A 10,968-nucleotide genomic window follows, 5' to 3' on the forward strand; every position below is an offset into this window, starting at 1 on the left:
CTGTTCTTATAGTGGCTTGTTTACCATAAAGATTCCTCAGAAGAATAATCAGATGGTCAACAAACCCATTAGCCTTAATAGCATTCACATTCTAGCATGAACTGCACAGTCCATAAAGCAAAGGAAAGTTCTGGTATCTGTGTGCTTTCTTCGTTATCCAATTTATATAAGCTCTCTAAATACAGTCCATACACCAATTTCTGACCAGCAATCTTGTCCCATATCTAATGATACCAAACCACTACCACACTTTAACTTCTGCAACTTTAAACAATTCCGTGGACACTTCATCTGTACCCAATACTTCTCTCTTGACAGCTGATAGCCTGCCAGGCATATTTCACTTCCTTGTGGAGTTAGTCCGTGGATATAGTCCTCTTCTTTCTCTGCAAATATTTTTGCTATTATATAATCACATTTCTAAATGGTATAAATGTAATTCCTTCAATCAGATGTGCCTCTATTTAATTTCTTCCATGTTAACTTCAAATTATTTCTATCTAGCTATACATTTGTGATTTGTTGTTTTTTTAAATCTTGATTTTCTTTTCTTGTTATATTCCTTTTTATTGATATTCTTGACTGATATAACCTACATAAAATGCACATTAAAAAATAGATGGAGCTTCAATTACATCATCACAGCCACTATCCTGACTTTTTTTTAACCATGCCTTGCAGACACCCCTATATCCTTTCTTGACCTTTTTTCTGCCCAAGACTTTTATTTTCTATCTTTTCTTTGCTTCGGAACAAGGATGCTTGCTACTACTTTTTGGGGAAAGTGTATTTTTGAGGTTTGATGGCTAAGAACACCACTTTTTTTGGCGTTTCAAGATAATTATATTCCACTGCTGGAATGGCCTAGACCTTAACCCAATTGGAAATCTATGGAGCCGTCTAAAGAAAGTTGTTAGTCAAAAGCAACCCAGCAATAAAACCCAGTTAATAGAAGCAATCATTCAATCTTCGTTTCACATTATAACAGCTGCAGAACTAAAAGACTTGGTTCACTCCATGGGAAGATGTTGTAAGGCCGTAATTCATGCTAAAGGTTACCCAACTAAGTATTAACTGGCATGGTGATAATTTGTTATATCTCATTTTTTCTGCGTGTTTCACTTTTTTTCTTTATACTGTAACTGCTATTCTAATAGCAAATCCTTCATAAAAGTTATTGCATTACATTCTTGATTAAATTATCTTTCCATTGATATATAATTTTATGGTACTACTCCAAAAAAAGTAGTGTTATTAGCTAGTTTTAGAAAATGTACTTTTCCCAAAATGTTTCCACAATTTTGGTCACTACTGTATCTTTGAAGCATTTATGTTTTTATTCCCTGTTTCGGTTTTCAAGAGATCTGTTATTTTTTACCATAGCTTATTAGTTTAGCATAAGTTAATCATACTAAATTCTGTTCCTTAAATTGATCTTGTATTCTGGTTGTATGTTCCTCAGGTCCTACTTGGCCATCACAGTTCTCTTCTTCATTTTTTTACATTTAACTCATATTTGATACTTATAAGTTGTGATCTATTCCATTAGATGCACTGGAAATTTCCCAGATTATTGATTCGCCCTTCTCCTCCTCCTTCTGTTTTATAACGGTTGATTTCAAAGAAGTCAATCAAGTGCCTATGAATATACCATGTACATTTATACTGCTTGAGGCAAAAAACCCAAATAATTATCTCTGCATAACTTTATCACCTGAATTATGTTTTAGTTTCCTCTCTTTCTCTGGCTTCATTATTCCAATCACCCATTAATGGAATACCTATTAGCACCTGTTATAATTTCCTATGCAATTCCAAAGTAACTGTTTCTGTTATGTCTGCAGTCCTTCAGAGATATTGAATGTTTTAGTGATCATGGTAGGCTCTATTTTGTGGAATTCCTTCTGCAGACAAACGCAACTCATTCATGGAATTGGTCTCAATATTACAATAAAAATATTTTCCCGTCAGATTGTCTTTTGCCATGTGTTACTAGTCTTATTTATGGTTTCTGTATTGCTTCAGCAAGTAGCAGCACCAGAATGAGAGTGGCTAAACTCAGAAAGATAAATAGGGTCAGACCTGGTTAATATTTTGGTAGACTGTCAGGACATTGGCAATTGCTAGACTAGGCTACAAAGGTAAGGGGGAAAAATCCTAGAAAACAATGGACAATAATTTCTTTGTCAAGAAAACCAAATGGACTTGTCTTTCAAATGAATTATCACTTCTATATTATGCTAAATTATGGTTTTACAACATCAAAAAACAAAATGTATAAAAATGAAAGTCCATTCCATAAAAACAAAAACAGCCAACATACATTGTTAAAACACACTGTACCGTGTAATAAAGCACTAGAAAAAGAAAGTTAAACTACTGCATTGATTTTTTTCAGATTAAAAGATACAGTATCATTCCAACTGTCCTGGATTGATTAGAACAGCCACCCTGTGCATAAGGAGCACACTTTCAAAATCTGATTATTCCATTATGCAGAAACAGAAACAAACAACAGAAACAAATAGTCAAGCCAACAAAAAAATTAATCACATGTATAGTAGGTGTACAAGTATACCTCTGATTTTTCAAAGCCCTTTGGTATGTTTTGTGAGGTAAAAGGAATTTTAAACATAAGACAGAAAAATCAAAGTACCTATTTTTTATGAGCACTGATTTACCGTATTTTTCGGAGTGTAAGATGTATCTTTCTCCCCCCCCCTAAAAAAGGATGAAAATTTGGGTGCATCTTATACACCGAATGTAGCCCCCCCCCAGCCTCTGAATTGGAGGTTTCAGAAGCTGAAAAAAACCTCTGAAACCTCCTTTCAGAGGCTGAAAAAAAAGCAAGGCGCAGATCTCACAACCAATGAACCTATTGCTAAAGTTCACTTTTAGGAAAAGCTGATTGGGGCTATTCAATAACTTGAAAGAAAATATAATTGAAATAAATAACACGGATTATGGAATTTAGGATTAAATCCTAAATGGGCATTAAATCGAACTATTTACCAATACTAATATTGTGATTGGTTGACCTAAGAAAATCTAGGTTAAAAAAGGATTAACAACAATTACATGTCACATGTTGTTGTAAATTTGTTTTAAGTTTTAATTTGAAAAAAGTAATGTTTTGTTTAAGCATTCCTAACAAAAAGATTTCTGGTTTTAGCTCAATATCTTCCTCAGTTATTTCTGTTATCCAAATTTTGATTTTATCCAATATTTCTTAATTTTTGGGCAAAGCCACCAGACATGATAAAAGGTTCCCTGTGTTTGCTTACATTTCCAGCACATTGGATTAAGGTTTGCATACATTCTCGCCAATCTCGCAGGAGGTAGGTACCATCTGTACCACATCTTGTAATGGTTCTCCTTGTATGCTACTGCTTTTGTTATTCTATAGTTATTTTCCCATGCTCTTTCCCATTCTTCCAATTGTATATTTTTGCCACTATTCCTTGCCCAGGCTATCATTTGACCTTTAACTATATTTTCTGCCAGATCATATTCTAATAAGTATTTGTAAATCTTTGAGATCATTTTTCCATCTTTAGCTTCTAATAATTTATCTAACCGGTTGGAATTTATTTCAATTCCTCCTCCCTCATTATCTTTATTGTATCTAGTTTGTATTAGTAAATAGGGCCACCAATCCATTTCTATACCTTGGTCTCTAAATTCCTGCCTTGTTTTTTATCTTCCATGAGAATCCAATAATTCTTTATATCTTATTAATTTTTGATTAACTAGTGTATTGGGGTGCATTGCCGCCTCTAGTGTAGATACCCAGCCGGGCACCTTCATGTAATGTTTATTTCTGATTTCCAACTAAGTGCCAATTAGTGAATTTCTTATTATATGGTTTTTGAAATGTTTATATGTTTTGTTTCCGGCGTTCCACATGAAGACATGCCACCCTTTCAATAAGTCGTGACCTTCCAATTTTAATATTCTTTGATTATCCAAATTAACCCAATCTTTAATCCATATCATACTCGCTGCTTTATAATATTTTTCCCACGCTGGCAGGCCAAAGCCCCCTCTCGTTCTATCGTCCTGTAATATGCTTAAATTAAGATGAAAGAAGAAAAAAAGTTATTGTATATATTTGTATTTAAATGCACTACATATATTTAGTTTGTTATGTTTGTTTGTTAATATTTTTGATTGTATCGTTAAGATTGTGAATGTTTTATATAATTTTATCTTTTTAAATTCAATAAAGTTTGTAATTAAAAAAAGAAAAAGAAAAGAAAAAAGGATTTATTTAGAAGTATACTGGATGATGGAAACTTCTTTTAACCTACTAATAGTTTAAACATTACATGCTTGTTTTTAAGAGCAGGATTAAATAAGTCTTTTTTTTTTATCCACTGGAATATGGATAAAAAATCAACCCCATTCAGTGCTAAACATATTAGAATGAAAAATTATTCTAATAACATTGTTTTTGTCATCACTTTTCTCCTCTGCTGCTAGATTGTGTACTGCTAACTAGTGGCAAAACATTCAACTCTGAACTGGTCTCTTCAGAGTTCAAAGCAGTTGTTTCAACCTTTCTGGGAAAAACCTGTTTGGATAATTTGAGAAATGTTCTGAATCTGAAGCAAACCCTATTGGCTAATCTCAGAACAAATCACAGATGTATAAGAAGCTACATTATACTATGTCATTATACGATGTCAAGGCTCATGTTCCTGTGATCCATGGATGGACAAGCAATTCAGCCCCTAAGGTTGAAGCAATGCTTGATGATGCAGTTGAAACCACCCATGCTTATAAACATGTGGATAGATCTATGCACAAGCATATTTTTTCCCTGTAGTTATATTTCCTTGATGTACAGAGAAAGTGATACATTCACATTTATTTTATTTTATTTAAATTTTTTAATTCCACCTTTATTACAAGTAATTCTACACAGTGGGACTGCATAATAGTCCTTCCTCCTATTTTCCTCAAACTAACAACCCTGTGAGATGATTTGGACTGAGAGAGAACGACTCTAAAATTGCGCAGCTGACTTTTAATGCCTAAGGCAGGACTAGAATTCATCATCTTCTGGTTTCTAAGCCAGCATCTTAACAATTTACCTACTTCCTCCTGATTTAGAAATGATGCTATACGATTTAATGAATGACTGTTTTTCCACAAAATCTGGCAATCTCAGAACTTTCCTCAAATTTTACATAGATTTTAATTAATTTAATTAATTTCACCAGTCAACTGTACTGTGGGAACACTAAAACTCCAGTCGACTGCTTCATTTAGCTTATGTTACATAATATTCCAAAAAAAGGGGGAGGGGGAATAGAGTTTCTTAAAAAGAAGGTCCATCTATTAGAGGAGTTGGCAGTACAGAACACATCTTCCAAACTTTGACTGCAGAAGCCAAATCATGCCTCTTGCTGTCTGTCAATGAGGAAGGGTCAAGTGATGTAATGACGCATTGTTAATTCTCTCCTGATCCAAGTGCATCATGCCCTTACTCAGAGAATGAGCATGTTTTATTTTCAGCATGGTGGTTTTAAACCTAGTTATGTTTCCTGGATTATGTGTACACTTCAGACTTTCTAATCACCAAGTTTAAATGGCTCCCTCAAAGCCTCCAGCATTCTTTGAGGAATGAATGAGATGATTTTGTTCCATGAATAGCAGGAAGATTGCGGGGGGGGGGGAAATAGGTTTGTGGGAGTGGTAAGGAATTGGAATATTTAGAAATTTGATCTAGATCAAGAGTGATTGTTATTGTCACAAAATCCATGTATAGTAACATAAACATGGTAAAATTGGTGTGTTGTAAAGTTCATTGATAAATCAGGAGGAAGAAGACAAGTGAGAGTGAAGAGGAATAGATACTAACAGACTGGTGAGCTAAAGAGTCTCTGAGGACAAATATAGCCCAAAGCCATACAGTGATCAAATATGATTTATCCCAATATTGTCTGTCACAGTCTTTTCTGAACTGCTTCTTCCTAATGTATCCCCCAGATGAACAATGGGCTGCCGGCTGAAGAATGTTGGCTGTCCATAGTTCGCAAAATTTCAGGCAGATAACATTCATCCCAGCACTACTGTCAGTTTTCATCTTCCTCATCCTCATCACTGATGCTGACATTCTTCAACTACCACTTAGCTGAAAGCAGGTTGTTGTTCATTTAAGTCTTCAGATCATTCTTTTTCTTGCCCCTGGATTCTCCTCACATCTATTTGTAATATTTTTATACAAGACTCAATAGAGTTGCTTGTTCTTATTGGGTTTTTTTTTTATATGAGAGCACAGTGAACTTTTAAAGAACAACATATTTCCTTTAGGGTCATTCTGCCATTTTTCTGAGCATTAAAAGCACTAGCATCCTCCATCTCTCCAAGGACTGTTGAATCTTGAATTCTGTTATATAGGGCTCTGTACATAAGGCACTGATTTTCCTTTCTTTCATCTGCTTATATTCAGTGTGTGTGGGTGGGTGTGTATACACACATGTATATATATATATATATATATATACACACAGACAAATATATTTTGCTTCTTTGCATCCGGTTAGAAACCTTTGATTATATCTTTGATGCTCCCGTTCCCAAATTTTAGAACCTGCAGATGCTCCAAAACATCCAGTTAGTGTCTTTTTCTTCTCATCTACATAATAATACTTCAAGTTCACTAATCCCTTTGTATATACAGAATCTATGTGATAGATTCTATCATAATCTGTCCTTGAAACATTATGATAGAAATATTTTTGAGAGGTCAAAAGTAACAGAAGAAAAAAAAAACCTTCTTGAACAAAGCCAGGAAGTCAGGTGATTTAACACAGTGGACCCTTTCTAGAACTCTATAAGCAGTTGTTTCACTTAGAAGTATTTTTAAACCCAGCCTGCAACACAATAATTTATCGCATTAAACTGTCCTTAAAACATCTTGCTTAGCCTACCAATCAAGCTAATAGCCATGTCACATGAGCACTGCAGCTGGAACAAATTTGAGAGCTCCGGCACCAGCTGCATTTTGAAAAACAAAACACCAAAAATTGTGTTCTGGGAGAGTGGGTGCTTTACAGCCTAATGCATAGTCAGAGTTAGTGGCAAAGCTCCCAAGGCATCCTTAGCACAGAATGTTAGAACAGCATGAATCCACAAGATGAAATAAAAGTAGTGAAAATGAGCCATTTCCATTCAAGGGAAATGTTTGTTTTCAAAACCAGAGAGCATGTCTCACATTTCCTTTGAAGTGGGCATGTATGAAATGAAAACAACCCTCTTTTCTCTCCTATTCTATCAGACCCTATCAGGAAGATCTACTAAATCATAGTTCTACAATAAATCTCTAAAGTCCTTTTTAGAAAAAACCCTTCATGCTTTATTTTAATTTTGAAAACAGTAGAGAGGATAAGGTATGGCCTTGAAGGCCAAGAGAAAGAGTTACTACCAAGGAAATGGTCAGTTAAAAGGAGCTTGAGTTCAGGCAAAAGAAACAACTTGAGAAAACCTCTCAAACAGACCCTCCCTAGTTCACATGAAGATAAAGTAAAGGAGGAGGGAGCCGATTCAGACTTGTAAGATTGTATTATTGTAGCTGTTATAATAAAAATAGTACTGTCCTAAATAGTTTTGGTTTCTTAGTCTGGTTGGGTTTACAAATGGTTACAGTTGTACACAGAGACCAAAGAACTTTGAGTCTTGTTCTTGGCAATGAAATTAGGTGGAATTACCATATTTTTCAGAGTATAAGACGCACCGGAGTATAAGACGCACCTTAGTTTTGGGGGAGGAAAATATGAAAAAAGCTGATTAGCAGGTGGATTGGTCTCCTGGAATATCCCCAATCAGTTGTTCCCAGAGGTGAATTTTAGCAACAGGGTCCTTGGTTGTGAGCTCTGTGCCTTGCTTTTTTTTTTTTTTTGCTTTTTTTTCCTGCCTCTGAAACGTCTGAAACTCTGTTTCAGAAAAAACTTTTTTTCCTGCCTCTGAAAGCCTCAGAAACAGAGCTTCAGAAAAAAACATCTCTGAAGCTCTGTTTGGGGGCTTCTTTTCTGAAGCTCTGTTTGGGGGCTTCTTTTCTGAAGCTTCATTTCTGATGCTTTTTTCAGCCTCTGAAACCTCCGTTTGAGAAGCTGGGTGGGGCTACATTTGGAGTATAAGACACACCCAGATTTTCACTCTCTTTTTTGGGGGGAAAAGGTGCGTCTTATATTCCAAAAAATACAGTAGTTAATTACTCTTCTTTAATCTACCTATAATGATTTTTTGTACAACTGTAAAGACAGGACACTACAGCATATTATGCTTTGAGCTTTCAAAGGAAACAGACCTAACAAAAACATCATTCAAAATATCGAGATGAGAAAAATATAGATATGAGAAGCAGCATATAAAAAAGAAACGAAGCTGTGGAGACAAAACTCAAGAACACACCAACAATTGGAGATGATCCAACTGCTGTTTAAGTAAAGTTAGTAACTTACATTGTGTCACTTTTGTCCTGGTATTAAGAGTGAAGAGTGTCAAGTCTTGGTCAACCAAGTCCTTATATAGAGTTACAGAGACTGAAGATTTAAATATGTATATATTTGACCGTGGATAATGAATTGTTTTGCAAATAATAAGTATGGAAAGGAATACACAGCACATCCATATATTCAGAAAGAATACATTCTACAATCAGAGTTTTTAGATTTTGAGAAGCATGAATGCCAATAAGCCTGACTGTTACACTAACAATTTGACCCTGCATCCCACTTTGAATGGAGTAAACACAGCCATTATCAATGTAGTTCAAAAAGTTGTGGTTCATGGAGACATATAGTTTGTGAATCAAACGATACAACTCCAGAGGATGTATGTCATGAGGGAATAAGTATGTCATTTATAGGAAAAAGTTGATTTACCAATTGAAGCTATTGTGACCAAATAGCTTAGCTTTATGTAAAACAGGCAGGCATGGGATATTCAGGAACCATTGATGGCCTCGGTAGGAGGCCTGTAAAACAATAGAAATTCCCTCTACATAAATTGTTTAGCTAGTGTCTTTGAGATAATATTTTATTTATTTATTTTATTTATTAGTTTGTCAAACATGTACAAGATAGCAGGTATGAATATAAACTCATCAAAGCTTAGTACACAAGATTATCTACCTTAAAGTCCTGCCTGTTAATGGCTTCTTTAACTTCAACCGCAATAACACAAGGGCTATCAATAGATACAAATTAAATGTAATATGCTCAACTCTTGATTGCAGAAAATATTGACTTCAGCAATAGAGTAGTAAACGTCTGGATCACTCTACCTGATCCTGTTAGTTTCTCTAACCCCCATACCTTTTATCTTAAACTGTCTTAAGAGGTCCCTAAGGGGGCGTGCATAAGTGCACCAGTGTGCCTACCATCCCTGTCCTACTGTCCCTATTTATATGTAATCATTTTATGTGTTTATGGCTATGTTTTGCCTATTTATATCCATTTATTTGTGCCATTTTTTTTTAATTGAAAAGTTTTACAGAAAAAAAAAAGATTTTTCCCCCAGTATTCCCCCCACCCTTTTCCCTCCCCGCATCCCCCCCTCCCCCCCCAGATTTCCCAGAGCAAAATACAGGGTATTTCAGTTAACAATCATAAGCTAAATTAACCTATCTATCCTTAGACTACAAAATCCCCCCCTGAAACCTTAACTCCACTATAGGTAACATAATGTTTCTAAAACTTAACATTCATTCGTAAGCTATTTGATATTTTCTTGTCTGATACTTATTTTGAATATAATCAATCCATCTTCTCCATTCCGATACGTATCTTTCTTGTGCATAGTCCTTCAAATACGCTGAAAGTTTCACCGTTTCTGCTAAATTCGTTACTTTCAGCGTCCACTCTTCAACAGTATTTGTGCCATTTTTTCATGTATTCATGTCTATACTATACCTGTTTCCTTGTACTTGTTGACAAACAATTAAATAAATAAATAAACAAACAAACAAACAACTAATAAACATGGACATGAACGAGGGAAATGAATACAAATAAATGGGGACAGTAAGACAGGGATGGTAGGCACGCTGGCGCGCTTATGCACCCCCCCCCTTTACGGCCCTCTTAGTTATGGGGTGAGGTCCATGGTAGACAGTTTAAGGTTGAAGCTGTGAGGGTTTGAGGATGTAACAACAGAGTCGGGTAGACCATTCCATAGATAGAACATATCATCTGAATTAGTTATAGAATTCTGAATGGAGTCAGACATAGCTTATACAATGCCTCCAGAAACACGTACATTTTAAGTTGAGCCCTTTTTCCTCATACTTTTTAATGAAGCTTTCAAGTTCATTGTCAGCCTGTTGGAAAACTGAGGTACCTAGACTTTTGCTTTCAATCTGTAGCATAGTTATCCTCTATGCTAGTGATCTGTATGAAATCTCTCACCAACAGCTTTGTTTTTTATTTACTATGTTTTATTTTGTGACATTTCCACACTTTATTTGAAAATGAAGATACCTTTTCATGTCCCCATCAGTCAGCTCACTCCACGTGTCCTGAACATAGACATCTGGACTTCAAAAACTTACCTTTCTCAGAATTAGAACTGTAGACACTTAATCTACAAATAAAATAAGATTTTTAACATTCACTTCACAGTGGCATAAAAACTTTATCTGCTTTATGTTTAAGAGATTAGGTTGGCTGTCTAGGTTTTCAAAAAAAAAAGCTCATGATTAATTGTCAAGTATCTTATTGTTCCCTAAGCGAATTTCATGGGCTTTCTTGCATTCCCTCTCAGCAGGCAAATAGGGTTTTCAGGCAAATACATTCCATATTACTAACAGCAAGTGTAGTGACTTGTAGTGTGGTAGCAGCACCTGCAGTGACTATATTGATTGTTTATTCACTCATATTTTACAAAAGGATAAAGAAATATTAAAATATTTCTTTTCAATACCATCATTAGTGGGTTTTAGTTCAAACGCTGGGCTTCTGA

At 35.1% G+C, this 10,968-nt stretch overlaps 1 long non-coding RNA gene across 1 annotated transcript in view; it reads right to left on the bottom strand.

Annotated features, from left to right (window-relative positions):
- LOC148115515 (uncharacterized) overlaps positions 1-10,592 on the bottom strand; it is a 52,506-nt gene extending 41,914 nt beyond the window's left edge. The window contains exon 1 of the long non-coding RNA XR_015732648.1: positions 10,559-10,592. This is a non-coding gene — a long non-coding RNA (uncharacterized LOC148115515). The remainder of the gene's footprint in view (positions 1-10,558) is intronic.
- Between the last annotated feature and the right edge of the window lie 376 nt (positions 10,593-10,968).

This window comes from Pantherophis guttatus, chromosome 2 (assembly GCF_059756535.1).
Source record: "Pantherophis guttatus breed Tessera chromosome 2, ASM5975653v1, whole genome shotgun sequence".
NCBI classification, from domain to species: domain Eukaryota; kingdom Metazoa; phylum Chordata; class Lepidosauria; order Squamata; family Colubridae; genus Pantherophis; species Pantherophis guttatus.